Source organism: Oryx dammah, unplaced genomic scaffold, assembly GCF_014754425.2.
Source record: "Oryx dammah isolate SB20612 unplaced genomic scaffold, SCBI_Odam_1.1 HiC_scaffold_1, whole genome shotgun sequence".
NCBI classification, from domain to species: domain Eukaryota; kingdom Metazoa; phylum Chordata; class Mammalia; order Artiodactyla; family Bovidae; genus Oryx; species Oryx dammah.
Genome location: NW_024070185.1, coordinates 89,266,020 through 89,283,198, shown reverse-complemented (window position 1 = coordinate 89,283,198; position 17,179 = coordinate 89,266,020). Strand labels below are relative to the sequence as shown.

General features: G+C 41.2%; 1 protein-coding gene across 2 annotated transcripts in view; it reads right to left on the bottom strand.

Moving 5' to 3' along the window:
* Window positions 1-17,179, bottom strand: part of PLPPR1 (phospholipid phosphatase related 1) — a 284,128-nt gene that overhangs the window by 211,028 nt on the left and 55,921 nt on the right. The gene's annotated exons all lie outside the window — the stretch shown is intronic.

The window sequence follows — 17,179 nt, the reverse complement described above, 5'->3', positions numbered from 1 at the left end:
CAAAATACATTTCCATAATAACTGTAGTGTTTTCAAGGTTTGAGAGCAGATAAGCTGAGCAAAATGTAAGGAATTGAGGGTGGAGGACTTATACAGAGGTGAAACGCTCAAATAATACCTAGAAATGCAATCTTATGATTTTTCATAAATAAAAATAAGATGAGTAGAAGATAAAACCTAACTCTTAACTTCTTTCCAGGGTCCAGCCTTTAATCTGCTCAGTCTCATTAGCCTGCCTTTCCTTGGAGATGAGGATGGTTTTGCATTGCAAAATAGTCACTGTCACCACAAAGGTGAGATCTTCTCATCTTCTCAGTTGCTCTGTGCCAATGACTTTGAGTCAGACTTTATCTTTCTACCTTGCTAGGTTCTAAATTTAGTTGGGGATCCATATTAATAACCCACTCTTTGTCAGTCTCACATTTTTCTAGATATTGCACATATGAAAAAATGCTAACCATGCAACTCTCATAAAGGAAGTAATGAGACCCTCTGAGCAGGTGGGATAAAAGAGAGAGGAATAATCAGCCACCACATTTCCCCCAAGCTCATGACTCCTTCTCATTGCACTGCAATATTTTGAGAAACAAATAATTACCTGTCCCAGCGATTAGATTGAGGAAGCAGTTTATTACACGTCATTAGCAAAAGATGCTCTTCGATTCCATGCAGCACAGGCTCCTCAGCTGCCTCAGGGTGGGAGAAGAGGAGGGGCACTGCCTGGCAAGCCATATTTTTTTAGTGTATTTGCATTTTATGGTGGGTTTTTTCCCCCATCAGAATTATTTTTTCTTGACTGTGTAATATATGTCAGAAGTCAGAAACCAAATCCTTCCGAGTCAATGTGTAGGTCATAAATGTCTACTGAGTCTCATTTCAAGATCGCAGACAAAAAGAGAAGCAAACACAAATAATGTGGAGCTGGAAAAGACTTCACTGATGGTCTAATAATTTGACTTCCTCCATCATCATGAATTTGTAGGGTTTTGTTGTTGCTGTTGATGGGTTTGTCTTTTGAACACTTACCCTGTACCAGGCACTGTGCAAAGCAGTTTACATGGCGTGTCTCTTTAAATACTCACACAAAACCACCCCACAAGTCTACTATTGTTTCACTTATTTTATAGGAAATTGAGGCTTAAAGAGATTCAGCAATTTACCCAGGGTCAAAGAATTAGAAAACAACGCCTTCAGGATTTCAACCCAGGGCTGAGCAACGCCAGAGCCTGCCCTTGTAAAAGGCATTTTAAGGACAGTCTTTAAACTCGCATTCACAAAGCAAAACAGAAACTACCAAGCTCTTGCTCTCTCACAGTCAAGACTGCCTTAGCATTTTTCATATTTTGAAGCCCAGAGACTCAAATTCATGAACCAAAGCCCCAAAGGCATCTGGCACAGCCAGGATGGAACGCAAGTCTCCTTCTTGAACCACCCACTCTCAATCCAGGACTGTCTGTAAACCATGGAAATGAAGTGAATTTCCCAGGATTTTTAAAAGAACGTGATGTTTCATGGGGTCACATGACTGTGCATCCCTCTACCTTTCTGGTATTCCACCTGATTTTCTTTTGTTTCAGTCTCCTCATTTGCCGACCCCTCAAATGCTGATGATCTTGGGCAGCCCCCTCTCTGGCCTCTTTGCTCTTTTCACCAAAGCCTGGCCATTCCCATGAGTGTAGTTAGCACTGACTAACCATTTGCAAATTTCTATCTTTGGCTTGGATTATCTCCTGAGTTTCAGACCCAAGCGTACAACATCATCTTCTGAACGCTGACGATGCACCCAAATTGACAGTGTCTAATAGCAAATACATAATTCTTTCCAGTCCATTCTCCCATAATCCCTGTCTCGACCATTCATTTCACCCGAGACTCATGACCCACTGGTGCACAGGTCCACAAGTCCCATGGACTTTCATCTCCTAAAATTGATCCTAATTTTGCCCCTTATTTTCCACTGCATTGTTTTAATAGTTGAAGACCTCATTGTCTGTTGCAAATAGATGTTGTACCAGACTTCCTGCTCCATTTCCAGTCTATCTTCCATTCAGGATCCAAAGTCCTATTTCTGAACATAAACCCATCACATTAATCCTCTACCTAAATCCAATTCATTGGTTTTTCTATCACTTACTGGGAGAAAAAAAATCATCAAGTTCCACATCATGGACCATAAGGATGTCCACGATCTTGGGAAACCCTCTAGCCTCAGCCCCTACAACCACATGATATTTTATTTCAGAAATCTCAGACTACTTTTGGTTCCCCTAACACACCAAACTATTTTGTTTTATGCCTTTTCTTATGCTATGCTCTCTTACAGAATGACCTTCGCCACCTACCTCCTCTTGTTAGCCTAGAGAATTCGTAATCAGCTTTCATTTAAAAAAAAAAAAAAAAGGCCTATAGTATTAAGTACTCCCACATGGTCTCCAATCTGAACACTAGCTAAGCCCAACCCTGCTTAGCTTCGGAGATCAGATGAGAAGGGACACATTCTGGGTGGTGTAGTCATAGACCTAACCAGCACTTAAAACAGACCTAACAGGTCATCTTCCACCTCCCTTCTCCTCTAGCAGCTTCTGCTACTAATGTAGCTATTGTTTCTTGTGCATCTTTATTCCCTGGACATTCATTGCTGCATTTCCCATAACGCACAGTAATTATTTGTACAGATGCCTGTCTACTCATATGAGTGCCTTCAGATGTAAAACATACACATCTTCTAGATGTTATATCTGCTCAGATGGTACTCACATTCATTCAGCTATTCCATATAACCTAATATTTACACACACTTATTTAGATGTTTTTGCAAATACTTTGAGGTTCACTTATGTTCCCTACATATCATATGTTACATGTGTTCGTATAGTTATCACAGTGTTTGCTCAGGTGACATATATGTCCCTTATACACATGTGTTCACTTAGATCTGTCATGTCCATGTAGCCATTAATTAACTCACTGACATGCTACACATAAGTGTTACACATCATTAAAACAGTAGTTCTCAGAATGTGGTTCCTAGGCCAGCAGCACCAGGATCACAGGGATGCGTATCCTTGGACCTGACCCCAGATCTTCTGATTCAGAAATTCCTGGGACAAGTTCCCAGCAATGTGAGCTTAACATGTCCTGCAGATGATCCTGGCACACGCTCAAGTTTGAGACCTGTCGATTTAGGTGTTACGCATCCCCGTTTAGATGTTCTACCTGCCTGCTCAGATCACATCCTTACTAACACAGGGGACACATACCTTCACTAAAAGGATACACACATTAATTTGTTAGAAAACATATTCATTTAAGTAGCAAACAGTTCAAACATTACACATTGATGTTCAGATCATGCATGAGCTACTTCGGAAAGTCATACCTGAGACATCACAAAACCTCATCAGATAGTACATGTGCTCGCTGAGATGACATACATGTTCACCGCATTGTTAAAAAATATTTACCTAAATCTTTCATATGTTAAGCTATTCATTCTGATCTTCCATAGTCATATGCTTATTTAGATGTCACCTACCCTATTTCATCCTTGGGTTGGGAAGATCCCCTGGAGAAGGAAATGGCAATGCACTCCAGGACTATTGCCTGGAAAATCCCATGGACAGAGAAGCCTGGTAGGCTACAGTCCATGGGGTCGCAAAGAGTCGGACACGACTGAGCGACTTCACTTTCACCCTATTTCAAGTAATATACAAATTCACTCCAATCTTACACATGGTCATACATGTTTCACAATGCACACAGATCTTTTACAAGCCCATTCTGATGCTAAAGGTGCTTATTCAGCTCACACATGCTCACTGACGTGTTCATAGGGCCATTCAGTGGTATGCTCACTCAGTGAGGAACTGCCCTACACATCCTGTATGCACTGCTAACCAACCAGAGCCAAAGGGGACCTACTGCTCCAGCCACTTGCTATGCTGAAGATGGCACCTTCTTTATAAAGTTTCCCATTTACTTGTCTCCTATGGCACCCGGCCTCTCTCCTGATGCTATTGCTGTGTCAATCCCTATGCACACTCTGCTGGCCCATCAGTTGCCTCACAGTTTGATCACCCTATGATCTCAGGGTAGCTCAAGCTCACCATTGTTTACACTGTATTTATATCTGATTCTCATATTCAAATACCCTCATCAACTTGGGAAAAGTTGTTCCAGCAACTGTCAGCCTTTCACTGGGTTTAAATGTGCTTTTAACCACATCTTCCGTCACCTTTGGCAATCCAGTTAAATACCTTCAGGGCCTTCCAAGTTCCTTCATTTCAGAGAGCTTTTGATTGGTTCCACTTCATAATTTTATCATTGTCTGGGCCACAATCAATGAGAGGCTTAAAGTAGTGATACTGGCTCGACATTGAAAACAAACAGTAATGATGGAACACTTATCATGAACTCAACCTCCTTTAGTGGCTCAGAAATATTTCTGTATGTGTCTGAAGTGTTTTCTGCTCCAATTTGCAGAGAAAGAGCTATTTTATGCTTGCAATCAGAATGATACTAATTTGGATCTTGGTTCTACCACGTATCAGCTATGTGATCTTGACACAGTCATGTAATATTTCAGAGGCCAGTTCCCTCACCTGTATGATGAAGATCATGTTTATGAAGGTTTTATGACTGGCACATAGCCTTTGATCAAGGAAAGTTAGCTTTTAAAAAAGATTGTGTTGTAAGCCAAATAAAGAGAAGAATTATGCTTTCCCACAGTGAAGTTACCACGGCACATGTAGGTAAGGCTGGGACTGAGAGGTGAGCTCCACTTAAATAGGCAAACCCAACACAGACTCAGGGAAGATCCAGTCCAGGCACTATGAAGGCAGCTGTGAGGACAGTACTCAGAAGCCAGCAGACAAGGAATATTTATGGATGGACTATGAGACTCATAAACCTCCTAGCAGGGGTACTGGGACAGTGGGAGATGCACAGGAGTCTCGGTTACATCAGGTTTTGCTGAAATAAAATCTTGGAAAAGGGACAAAGTTAGAAGTTTAGTCCCACTGATTGAGGTACATGAGGGTAGAGGAAGAGGGAATAGTGAGCTTAGAAAATTGAGTACAAGTGGATAATCCTAGGACGGACAACTTCAAGGTCTGAGAAAGGAATAGAAATCTCAATAAACACAGATTATGCTGTGAGCTTAATCACTCAGTCATGTCTGACTCTTTGCTATCCCATGGACCATAGTCTGCCAGGCTACTCTGTCCATGGGGATTCTCCAGGTTAGAATACTGGAACGGCCATGCCCTCCTCCAGGGGCTCTTCCCACCCCAGGGATTGAACCTAGAACTCCCACATTGCAGGCGATTCTTTACCATCTGAGCCAACAGGGAAGCCCAAACACAGGTTATAGATACCACATAACCTGTTCAGACACCACACTTTGGAACAAATGAGCTGCAAAGCCACTGACAGCATGGCTTGGAACTCATGGTCAGTACTTAGACCTGACAGTACCACTCACTGGGGTGGAGGGCTGGGGCTTCTTGAAACTTCCTACCTTAATAGAAGACTGTTTAATTGGAGGATACCCTGAGAAAACCTTAATTGAAAAAGACACATGTACCCCAATGTTCACTGCAGTACTATTTACAATTGCCAGGGCATGGACACAAACTAGATGCCCACTGACAGATGAATGGATAGAGAAGATATTATGGAATATTACTTAGCCATAAAAGGAATGAATTTGAGTCAGTTCTGGTGAGGCAGATGAACCTAGAACCTCTCATACAGAGTGAAGTAAGTCAGAAAGAAAAATAGCAGATTATTTTACAATTGAGATAGATTGACGCCTTCAGGGATGTTTTTAGTGAGCTGAGAAAACTATAGAAGCAAGAAAATGGGGTTCAAACTGGTGACAGAAGGGCTGCTAGAGTGGGTTTCACATTTCCTTTACATTTAAGTCTCAAGGCAGTGTCTATTAACCAAAAAGGCGACCAGGCTGTACACATTTACTCCTTAAATAGGTAATGTGTGCTTAAACCTATTACCTTAAGTAGGTAATATGCTCCAGTATAAATAAGTATAAGTGGTTTCCCAGGTGGCACTAGTGGTAAAGAACCCACCCGCCAGTGCAGGAGACAAAAGAGATGTGGGTTCAATCCCTGGGTTGAGAAGATCCCCTAGAGAAGGGTATGGCAACCCACTCCAGTATTCTTGCCTGGAGAATCCCATGGACAGAGGAGCCTGGTAGGCTACAGTCCATAGGTTCACAGTCAGACATGACTGAAGTAACTTCACACACACACACACACACATGTTTTCTAGTGAGGTAGTATTTATGAATAAATTCATAAATAGGGAGCTACTGAAGGTTTTTGAGCAGCAGAATGACTTGAGTTGATCTGTCTTTTGGAAACATCAATCTGTGAACACTATCTGGAGGGAGGCAAAACAGGAGGAAGAGAGTCCTGCTAGAATATTCCAGCTGCAATCCAGATGGAAGATGATGATTTAGATAAAGAAGCAGAAGGAAGGATGGAGATGGGAGGACAAGTACCAAGGAGAGTTGCTGCTGCTGCTGCTGCTAAGCCGCTTCAGTCATGTCCGACTCTGTTCGACCCCATAGACGGCAGCCCACCAGGCTCCGCTGTCCCTGGGATTCTCCAGGCAAGAATACTGGAGTGGGTTGCCATTTCCTTACCAAGGAGAGTTAAGAGATAGGAAAAAATGATGGGATTTGGTGATCACTTGAACAGCGAATTAGAAAGAAAGGAAGGATGTCCTATCACACGTTCAGAAAAACTTCAAGATTTAAGTGAAGGTCCTACTGCAGATTGAACAATGATCTGCTCTGATATCCAGCCTTTGTTCAGGACTTCTCCTTTGGTGAACAATCTGGGAACACAGGTAGTGATTCACAGATTCACCATTCATGCATTCTGGAGCCTGACTGGAGCATCTTCTGGGATGATAAAGCAGCATTGCTAATCTAGTGAAAGGAGATGGCCACAATAGCCATCTCATTTAGCCAAGAAGATGGAAGCAGCGCCACAGCAGTGCACTTACATATCAGATGAGTCAATAAATGGAAATTCTAAAGTTAAAGCAGATAGACCTACGATAGAGTACAAAATTGGTCGGTGGCTATGGTATATTTCCTCAATGTATCAAGACAGACAGGAAACTAATTATGTGACATTTGAGTGGACAGAAGCTTGACATTCTCAAATTTCAAAGCTCTATTATAGCTGCCTTGACCAAAATATTCAGTTTAAAATGTCAGGGCTACATATTAAGTGGGTACTCAATTGAGTGAATAAATCAATGAATGGGTTTCTCTGAAATATTAAAACTAGCTTGAAGATTCCTGGTGATTACATTATCGTTCACATTTTCCACATGGGCTTGGAGATGGCATATTAATAACTGGGAGTGTTGATTAATGGATCAGTATTACCTTGAAGGGAAGTTTTAGTAGCATTCCCAGGTTTCGGTACAGAGCTCAATCCTTTTTAACATTTTCACCGAGTTTGGAGGAAAGCACAACAGGCACTCATCAAAATGACTGGGAACCTCCCTCTCTCCTTCCTTCCTGTTCACTGTGATGATCAGAGTAGGTCTGATATTTGAGAGGAAAAAGAGAAATAGAGATCACCTAGTTGCTTTATATTATTTGGGAAGTGAAGTGGGGAAGGGAAGGGAAGGAGAGGAAGGGAGAAGAAGAAAAGGGAGGAGGGAAAGGAAGAGCAGTGGGGAAACAGAAAGACCAGGGAAACAGGAAGCAGGAGGGAGGAAGGAAAGAGAGAAAACAGAAAATGAGAGGAGGGAGGAGGAGGAAGGGAAGAGGAAAGGAAAATCAGGGAGAAGGAAGGAAGGGTAGGAAAAGGAAGCTGATAGAGAAAGAAGCAAGAGAAGAGCCATCAAACACAAACAGGATGGTGATTGTTGAAAGGAACGGAACTAAGACAAGAGTCCTGGGCAGGGGAGGAGAATCCCTAATACCTGCCCATAATTACATGAAAGGAGTCACTCCAAAGAGAGAATAATTTTATCATGTATTGCTGCAGAGGGCTCCGCCGTCCTGGGGGATTCTCCAGGCAAGAACACTGGAGTGGGTTGCCATTTCCTTCTCAATGCATGAAAGTGAAAAGGGAAAGTGAAGTTGCTCAGTCATGTCCGACTCTTCATGACCCCATGGACTGCAGCCTACCAGGCTCCTCCGCCCATGGGATTTTCCAGGCAAGAGTACTGGAGTGGGGTGCCATTGCCTTCTCCGTGAGATGGGATAAATGGGAGGAATTTAAGAAGATGGTTGTTGGTTTGGTACATGGAGAGTTTTCAAATAATCAGAACTACTGAAAACAGAACAAATAGAAATGTCATGAGCTACCAGTGACTGAAAAACTCTGTTATCAGTCCAAGCCTCAGGGAAGGTGAACTCCTGTCTGGTATGGAGACAGGTCCAGATGATCTTAAGAGTCTTATGTAGTTATCCCAATGTAGACAAACACTTTGGTACTCATGTTTTTATAGTAAGTTGCCCTAGCTAGCACAGTGAAGAGTACAGAGAAGAAGAAAGGGAGAGAAAAAGGAAGAAACTCAGAGGATAAAAGGAGAGGAATTCATTAATTTATTCATCATTCTTTTTTTTTTTATTCAACAAATATTTATTGGTGGCTGAATGGGAATACAATGATAAGTCAAGATAGATAATTCCTATTCTTATGAAACGTAGTCTATTAGTAAGATGGACATTAATTAAATATATCCTCTAATGAATGTATAAATACTGAGATAATGGCTCTAATATAAGTGTTTTTGAAGAAAATATAACATGAGAGTTTGACTGGGAGAGGGGAATGGGGTGGGTCCTAGACTGCCATAAACCATAACAAAGTATCACAGACTAGGTGGCTTACATAGCAGACATTTTATCCTCACATTCTGGAGGCTGGGAGTTCAAGATCAATTCAGTGTCTGGTGAAGACTCTCTTCCTGATTGCAGATGGCTCTATTCACATGAAGCAGAGAGAAAGACAGCTTGGTTTCTTCCTCTTCTCCTAAGGACACTAATCTCATTATGGGCCCCACCCCTATGACTTGTCAAAACCTAATTACCACACAAAGGCCCAATCACCACAGTTTAAAGTTTCAACATAGGAATGGAGAGGCTTCATAGACATTTAATCTATAAAAGGGAGAGTCAAGAAAAGCTTCCCTGCAGAAGTGACTCCTGGGCTGAGATCTGAAGGAGAGGTCTAGGCACAGGAATTCATTCCAAGGAGAGGGTACAGCATAGGCATTGTTCCTGAAGCAGGATGGAACAGGGCCCCTTGGCAGAGCTGAGAGGCTAGTGTGCATGGATCACAGAAAAGAAGAGAGAGAGGCAGGATGAATTTCAAGAGATAGGGCTGGACCAAGCAAGGATACTTTATTTGATAAAGGACCATATTGATTTTTTTTCAACTCAACAAATTTATTTTGAGAATTTAATATATGTGAATGAAGCACCAGCTAGACACTAAAACTACAGCAGGGATGGTAAGCAAGATAGATATGACACTCACAATGTAAAAATAGCATGTGCTGATACAGGGACATAGGGACACATAATATCCAGAGGATGGGGAACAGCAAAAGACTTCCTAAAGGAAGTAAGGTTTTAAGCAGGACCTGAAAGAGAAATATAGTAGACTTCAGCAAAGTGAAAACTGAAACACATAACTGTTATTGCAGTTTTAAGGAGCAGGTATGCAGACCAGGGGACTTCCCAGGTGGCTCAATGGTAAAGAATCTGCCTGCCAATGCAGGAGATGCAAGTTCAATCCCTGAGTCAGGAAGATTTCCAGGAGACGGGAACGGCTACCCACTCCAGAATTCTTGCCTGGAGAATTCCATGGACAGAGGAGCCTGGAAGCCTGTAGCCCGTAGCGTTGCAAAGAGTTGGACACAACTTACAGACTAAAAACAACAAAAAGTTTAGGCCTGGAGGCAAGAAAGAATACGTTGTGTTGGATGAAGATGACAGAAGTTCAGGAGTAGCTAACTTCTGACTTCTACGTATGTCATTAACATGTGTAGTAACTTACCTGTCATGTACAGGTGATCATCTAGGGAGTGAGAGTAAAAATTTTAAAAAGGAAGAAGAAGAAATAGGCCTAGTACACAACCATAAAGAGCTCCAGAATTTAGGGGATGGGAGAGAGAAAGAAGCGGGTGGAGCTGAGAAGGAGCAGCCAATGCGAACGGAAGAAAACAAGAGAGGCACTGCCATGCAAAGCAGATTTAGAATTTATTTCAAGATGGAAAGTTGGGACATAAATATGCATTACTATTTACCAGAGCAAGGAAAATAAAAACTGAAATGAACACGGAATTCAGTGGGAAGGAGGCCACCAGCATTCTAGAAAGAGCAGATACAGAGGAGTGGTAGGAGTGGAAGCCAGATTGTGGTGGGTTGAGGGTGGCTGAACATGAGTGCAACAACCCGTAAGAAAATGCACACTCTCAAATCAAAGCGTACACACACATCATTTTTCATCTTTTAAATTGGCAAACATGAAATCTCTTTTTATTTGTTACATTTTGCCCAGTCCTGGTGACCATGCAGGAAAATAAGGACTCCTACATCATACTCATAAAGATCGTACACCTTATGTGATGGGTTGAACTGTGTCTCCCCAGGCGTCCCTTGTGGCTCAGCTGGTAAAGAATCTGCCTGCAATGCGGGTTCGATCCCTGGGTTGGGAAAATCCCCTGGAGAAGGGAACAGCTACCCACCCCAGTATTCTGGCCTGGAGAATTCCGTGGACTCTATAGTCCATGGGGTCACAAAGAGTCAGACACGACTGAGCGACTTTCACTTTCCACTAAAAAGTTGAGTCAAGTCTTAACCACCATTTCCTCAGAATGTGACCCTATTTGGAAAGAGGATCTTTGTAGATTTAACCAAATTAAGATGAAGTTATTAGGATGGGCCCTAATCCAATGACTTCTGCCCTTATAAAAGAGGAAATCTGGACACAGTTGCACAGAGAAGGAAGACCGTGTGAAGAGATACAGGGAGACACAGGGAGAATTACGCAGCCACAAACCAAGAAATGTCCTGGGTTACCAGAAGCTGGAACAGTCAAGAAAGGACCCTTTGTCTATAGGTTTCAGAGTGAGCATGGATCTGCCAACACCTTGATTTAGGACTTCCAGTCTCCAGTACTGTAAGACAATACATTTTTCTTATTCTAAAACATCCAGTTTGTGGCACCTTGCTATATAGCATCCTCAGCAAGCTAATACATCTTACAAACTATCTTCTCCAAGGGCAGTTTAGAAATATGTATCAAACAGACTGCTTAATAGGAAGGATCATTGTAATACACATAATAATGGAATATTAGGAACCACTTAGGTCAAAAATAAGAAACTGGCTGACTAAATCATAGGTTCCTTATCTGGAACATGGCTGACTAAATCATAGGTTCCTTATCTGGAACATAACACCATGTTTTAAATACTTAAAATACTGTTCTAGAAGAAAACTAATGATATGGAAAATTTTTCACACATTTTTATATGAAAAAACAGGCTATATAAGGTCCATTATTATTCCAACTTTGTACTTCATGTGTACATTATGAATGATAATGGTGAGCATTAGAGGAGAAAGTGAACTGAATTTGCCATCCCAAATACATTTCTTTGGTAGAAGAATTATTTTAGGCTGCTAAGGTTTAAGCAACAGCAGACATGGGAAAACCTCTAAAAATTGAATAGAAGTTACCCTTCTGTATGAGACTTTTACATTCATAAGGGAATCCAGTTGCAAGGATTCCTCCCTCCCTCTCAGGACTAGCAAAATAAGGGTGGCTAACTCTCTAGAGACTCTTATCAAAGGAGAGACAGGACTTAGATCCACATGCCCACCATACCCCTCTCACTTGTTACTGTGCCTTTCCTGGTAAACCCTCCCCCCCATTAGCAGCCCCCAACCCACCCCAACCTCTTTCTTTTGTTTTAAGCTGAAAATGGTATTTAAGGTAATGGCTTGGGCCATTTCAGGGAATTACTCGGTTCTCCTGTATATCTCCATGTAGACAGGAGGTGTTATTAAACTTCTCTTTGTTTTTTCTTTTGCCAATCTGTCTTTCATTATGGGGAGGAGGGGTCTCAGTCAAGAACCTAAAAAGGCAGAGGGAAAATTATTTATCTCCTCTACGAGAACACAGTGATTTTTATTTTCTTAATGTTTTTCTGACCATTCCACAGTAAACATAATCATGAAAATACTAATAATACCTTTCAAAACATATGTAATTAAGCTAATACACTTAATAATAATTATTTGGTTAACAAAAATAATGATATTCTTTCTTTCTATCTATGTTTCAGCTCCATCATTCACTGTTCTTGGCAAGTCCCTTGACTTTTTAAGCCTCAGTTTAATCACCTGTAAAGCAGGAATAAGAACTTTTTCATTTCATTGTTGAAAACATTGAAGAGATGATAGATATAAAGCACATTAGCACAATGCCTGACAAATACTAAGTAATCAATAAATGTTAATGCCTGGCTCTTACAATTTAGTTTACTAGGAATCAGAGATCTATGCTGCTTTCCAGGAGAGGCAGATCCCTGCGGGTTTTAAATATTCACCATTTGGAATCACTGTAAGATGTCAAAGTATTTGTTTCCTCAGCTGAGTACTAACACTCAGGGATCAGTAAGCTAGCACAGCAAAGTCCAGCAGTTCTTTTGTGTTCACACTACGACTTTCCTATAAAATTTAACAGTTCAATATAAAGACATTTCTAGAGAAGAAATGATAAAAGGCTAAGCAGGTTACACATGCTTGATTACTATAAGTGACAGCAGAAATATCACTGCAGCCATTTCCCATGTAACCCTTGCTGCTGCTGCTGCTGCTGCTAAGTTGCTTCAGCTGTGTCCACTCTCTGCCATAGATGGCAACCCACCAGCCTCCCCCATCCCTGGGATTCTCCAGGCAAGAACACTGGAGTGGGTTGCCAGTTCCTGTTCCAATGCATGAAAGTGAAAAGTGAAAGTGAAGTCACTCAGTCGTGTCCAACTCTTAGCGACCCCATGGACTGCAGCCTACCAGGCTCCTCCATTCATGGGATTTTCCAGGCAAGAGTACTGGAGTGGGGTGCCTCTCATCCTTCCCTGGTAACCCTTGCTATACTTCCTCAAAGCATTTTGCATGGTGAGAGCAATACGAAGTGTCTTTTTGCTCACATAGAATTCAACAATGGAAAAGTGTATTGCTGATTACTTAAGAAGGCTTTCCAGGTGGCTCCAGGGTAAAGAATGCACCTGCCAATGCAGGGAGATGCAGGAGACATGGGTTCAGTCCCTGGATTGGGAAGATCCCTTGGAGAAGGAACTGGCAACCCACTCCAGTATTCTTGCCTGGAGAATCCCGTGGACAGAGGAGTCTGGTGGACTACAGCCCATAGGGTCACAAACAGCTGGACATGACTGAGCAACATATGCAGGATTACTTAAGATGGTCTGATATAATCATTGTGAAAATTAGCAGTAGCTCAACGTTATAGAAGAAAATGCTGAGTTTCATTAAAAAAAAAAAAAGTGAGTGATAAGCACGATATAGATATTTGGATTCTTTTCACTCCTTACTTTTTCCTCCTGGCTGTTTCACTCACCTACCCCGAGGCCTATCTGATTCCCACAAGCGGAGAACAGATAGGAATTTCACAAGCAAATCAATGCTTTATTGGTCCTCAAAGTCACCTTCTTTAACTAGCTGCATCAGCAGTATTCCAGTAGCAATTCCTTGAAGTTTCTTGTCATCTCTAAATTTCATTAATCATTTCCATGGGGTTTGGGACAGGAGGATTGAAGGCAGGGAAATTTAGACGCTTCAGTTCTCATTTCAAATGTTACCAGTAAGGATCCTCTTCTGAGGCTTACTTGAAAAGCCAGGCATATGTATCCCCAGGCAAATACTCAGAGCTGACAAAGACTTGGCCATAAGCTGCGCTCTCTGCTTAATGTCAGCCTCTCAGAGACAGAGATGAATCAGACGCTGTTATTGATGAGTCAAATTTCAGATAAAAGGAATGACAAATCATTTCATTTGTGGAAGAATGATTTACCTCAGAGAACAGTAACTAGACAATTCTAATAAAAATAATACCACAGAGGTCCTCTTACTTGGAGAGTAGATTAGAGTCAATGTTCAGGAACACTGCTGGGTTAATTTCTCTCCACTTCCCAGACAATCCAGTAAGACCTTAGAGGATTATTTACATAACATGTATCGACACTCCACATTAGTGTAAATGTGGCTTTCTGTTCATTATGTCACATTTTCTGAGAACAAAGAACAAGTAAATTCAACCCAGTCTAAGTGGATTTTAGAGGACCATTGAAAAGAGACCTGGAGTCACAAAGCCAGAGTAAATAGAAGTGAAACCTGGAGCAGAACAAATATTTATTCTAGATTTACAAGCAAAACTTCTTGTGATAGAAACAGATGTGAGTTTTTAACCTCTTTTCCTTTTTTTTTTTTTCTAATAGTTTCTGTGATTCTGGGTCTCCTGAGTTACATGTATGAGACTTTTAGTAGGAAAATGAAGATAAGGATAAGAAAAAACCAACAGTATGACCAAAAAAAACATAAAAGAAAACAGGCATATTAAATTATGCTTTCAATTAAAACTTCTCTTCTCAAATGAAGGGCGTGCCAGTGAAACTTTACTTACCAGATTTTCTAAGATTTTTCTGTCATCATAAATAACAGGAACCTATTCTTGAATGTGGAAACAGTGGCTATTTTTCTGGGCTCCAGAATCACTGCAGATGGTGATTGCAGCCATGAAGTTAAAAGACACTTACTCCTTGGAAGGAAAGATATGATCAACCTAGATAGCATATTGAAAAGCAGAGACATTACTTTGCCAACAAAGGTTCATCTAGTCAAGGCTATGGTTTTTCCAGTAGTCATGTATGGATGTGAGAGCTGGACTGTGAAGAAAGCTGAGCGCCAAAGAATTGATGCTTTTGAACTGTGGTGTTGGAGAAGACTCTTGAGAGTCCCTTGGACTGCAAGGAGATCCAACCAGTCCATTCCCTTTAAAGGAGATCAGTCCTGGGTGTTCATTGGAAGGACTGATGTTGAAGCTGAAACTCTAATACTTTGGCCACCTCATGCGAAGAGCTGACTCATCGCAAAAGACCTTGATGCTGGGAAAGATTGAGGGCAGGAGGAGAAGGGGACGACAGAGGATGAGATGGCTGGATGGCATCACCGACTCAATGGACATGAGTTTGGGTGGACTCTGGGAGTTGGTGATGGACAGGGAGGCCTGGCATGCAGCAGTTCATGGGGTTGCAAAGAGATGGACACGACTGAGCAACTAAACTGAACTGACTTATTCTTGAATGTGTCCTGATTTGCACAAGCCCTGTTCTTCATGAGATAACATTTAAATTAGTCACCAAAGCCTCTGAACACTATGGGTATAGACTTTTGTGTGCGCCATGTAGTGTGGGCACCTGCTTGGGGATTTGTGACTACTGGCCTACTGTGTATGACTCTAACGAAAGTATATGAAGGCTATCCACACACTTCTGATCTACTCTGCAATTCAAACTTCTGATAACAGCAACAAACCTTGAGTCAGAATCTAAGATTTCTATGAGTGAGTGTGGTTGATATGCTGATACACAGCCCAATCACCTTCCAGGCAGGATTTATTGCCCAAGTGATCTGCAAACAACCTCCAGCTGTTAGTACCTTCAGGGTCTCTTCAGCCATGGAGAGCTACCTGGCCCTGGGAAACACTCTTCACAGAGAAGCTGACATCAGGATACTGAGCAAGATGGGGCAAAAAGCCCCAGCCACTTTGACCCACTACAGGGGAACTCAAAGGGAAATATCTATTTCAGACTTGCCTACAGGCTTGGCTAAGATTTTGTCAGACATATATGGCAGTTTTTAACCTTTTCCCCTTGTCCAATCTTGCTTTCTCCCAATTCTTTCATAGGTGTTAATCCCTAATAAATCTCTTGCACTCCAAATTTGATCTTAATATCTGCTTCTAGAGAATCTAAGCCATGACATACACTGAGTACCCCAAAAGTAAACATTCTCAGATATTCGAGAAAACAAGTAGACAAATTAATATGATATACCATACTAACTGATTAAAAGACAAATCACGCATGATCAGCTTTTCAAAAAATCTAACACTCTTTCATAATAAAACACTCAACAAAATAGAAATAAAAGTGAACTTCCTCAACCTGATAAAAGGCATCTATAAAACACCCATAGCTAACATCACACTCCATGGTCACTGACTAAAAGTTTTCCCCTTAAGATCAGGAAAGGCAAATACTCTCACTACTTTTAGACAATATCATACTGGAGAGTCTAGCCAGGACAATTAGGCAAGAAAATGAAGTAAAAAATATTGAGATTAGAGAAAAAGAAATAAAAGTATATCTACTTTCAAATGACATGATTTTGTATATAGAAAACCCTAAGGTGTCAACAAATATACCATTGAAACTAATCAGCAGATTCAGCAAAGTTGCAGAGTACAAGAGCAATATACAAAAATAAATTTTATTTCTATACACTGGTAGTGAACTATCCAAAATTAGAATTAAGAAAACAATTTTTATTAGCATCAAAAAGAATAAAATATCTAATAATAGAGAACAGAAGTATAAAACTTATACTCTGAAAACTGAAACAAAAATTGTTGAAAGAAATTAAAGAGGTAAATAATTAGAAAGATATTCCAATATAGGCTTCCCTGGTGGCTCAGAGGATAAAGCGTCTGCCTGCAAAGCAGGAGACCTGGGTTCGATCCCTAGGTTGGGAAGATCCCCTGGAGAATGAAATGGCAAACCACTCCAGCATTCTTGCCTGGAAAATCCCATGGACAGAGGAGCCTGGTGGGCTACAGTCCACAGGGTCACAAAGAGTTAGATACGACTGAGCGACTTCACACACACATTAATCTGAAAACATATTAAGATTAATGCTGTTCTGTTTACTATAGCTAGGACATGGAAGCAACCTAGATGTCCATCAGCAGATAGATATATACACAATGGAATATTACTCAGCTATTAAAAAGAACGCATTTGAGTCAGTTCTAATGAGGTAGATGAAATTGGAGCCTATTATACAGAGTGAAGGAAGTCAGAAAGAAAAATACCAATACAG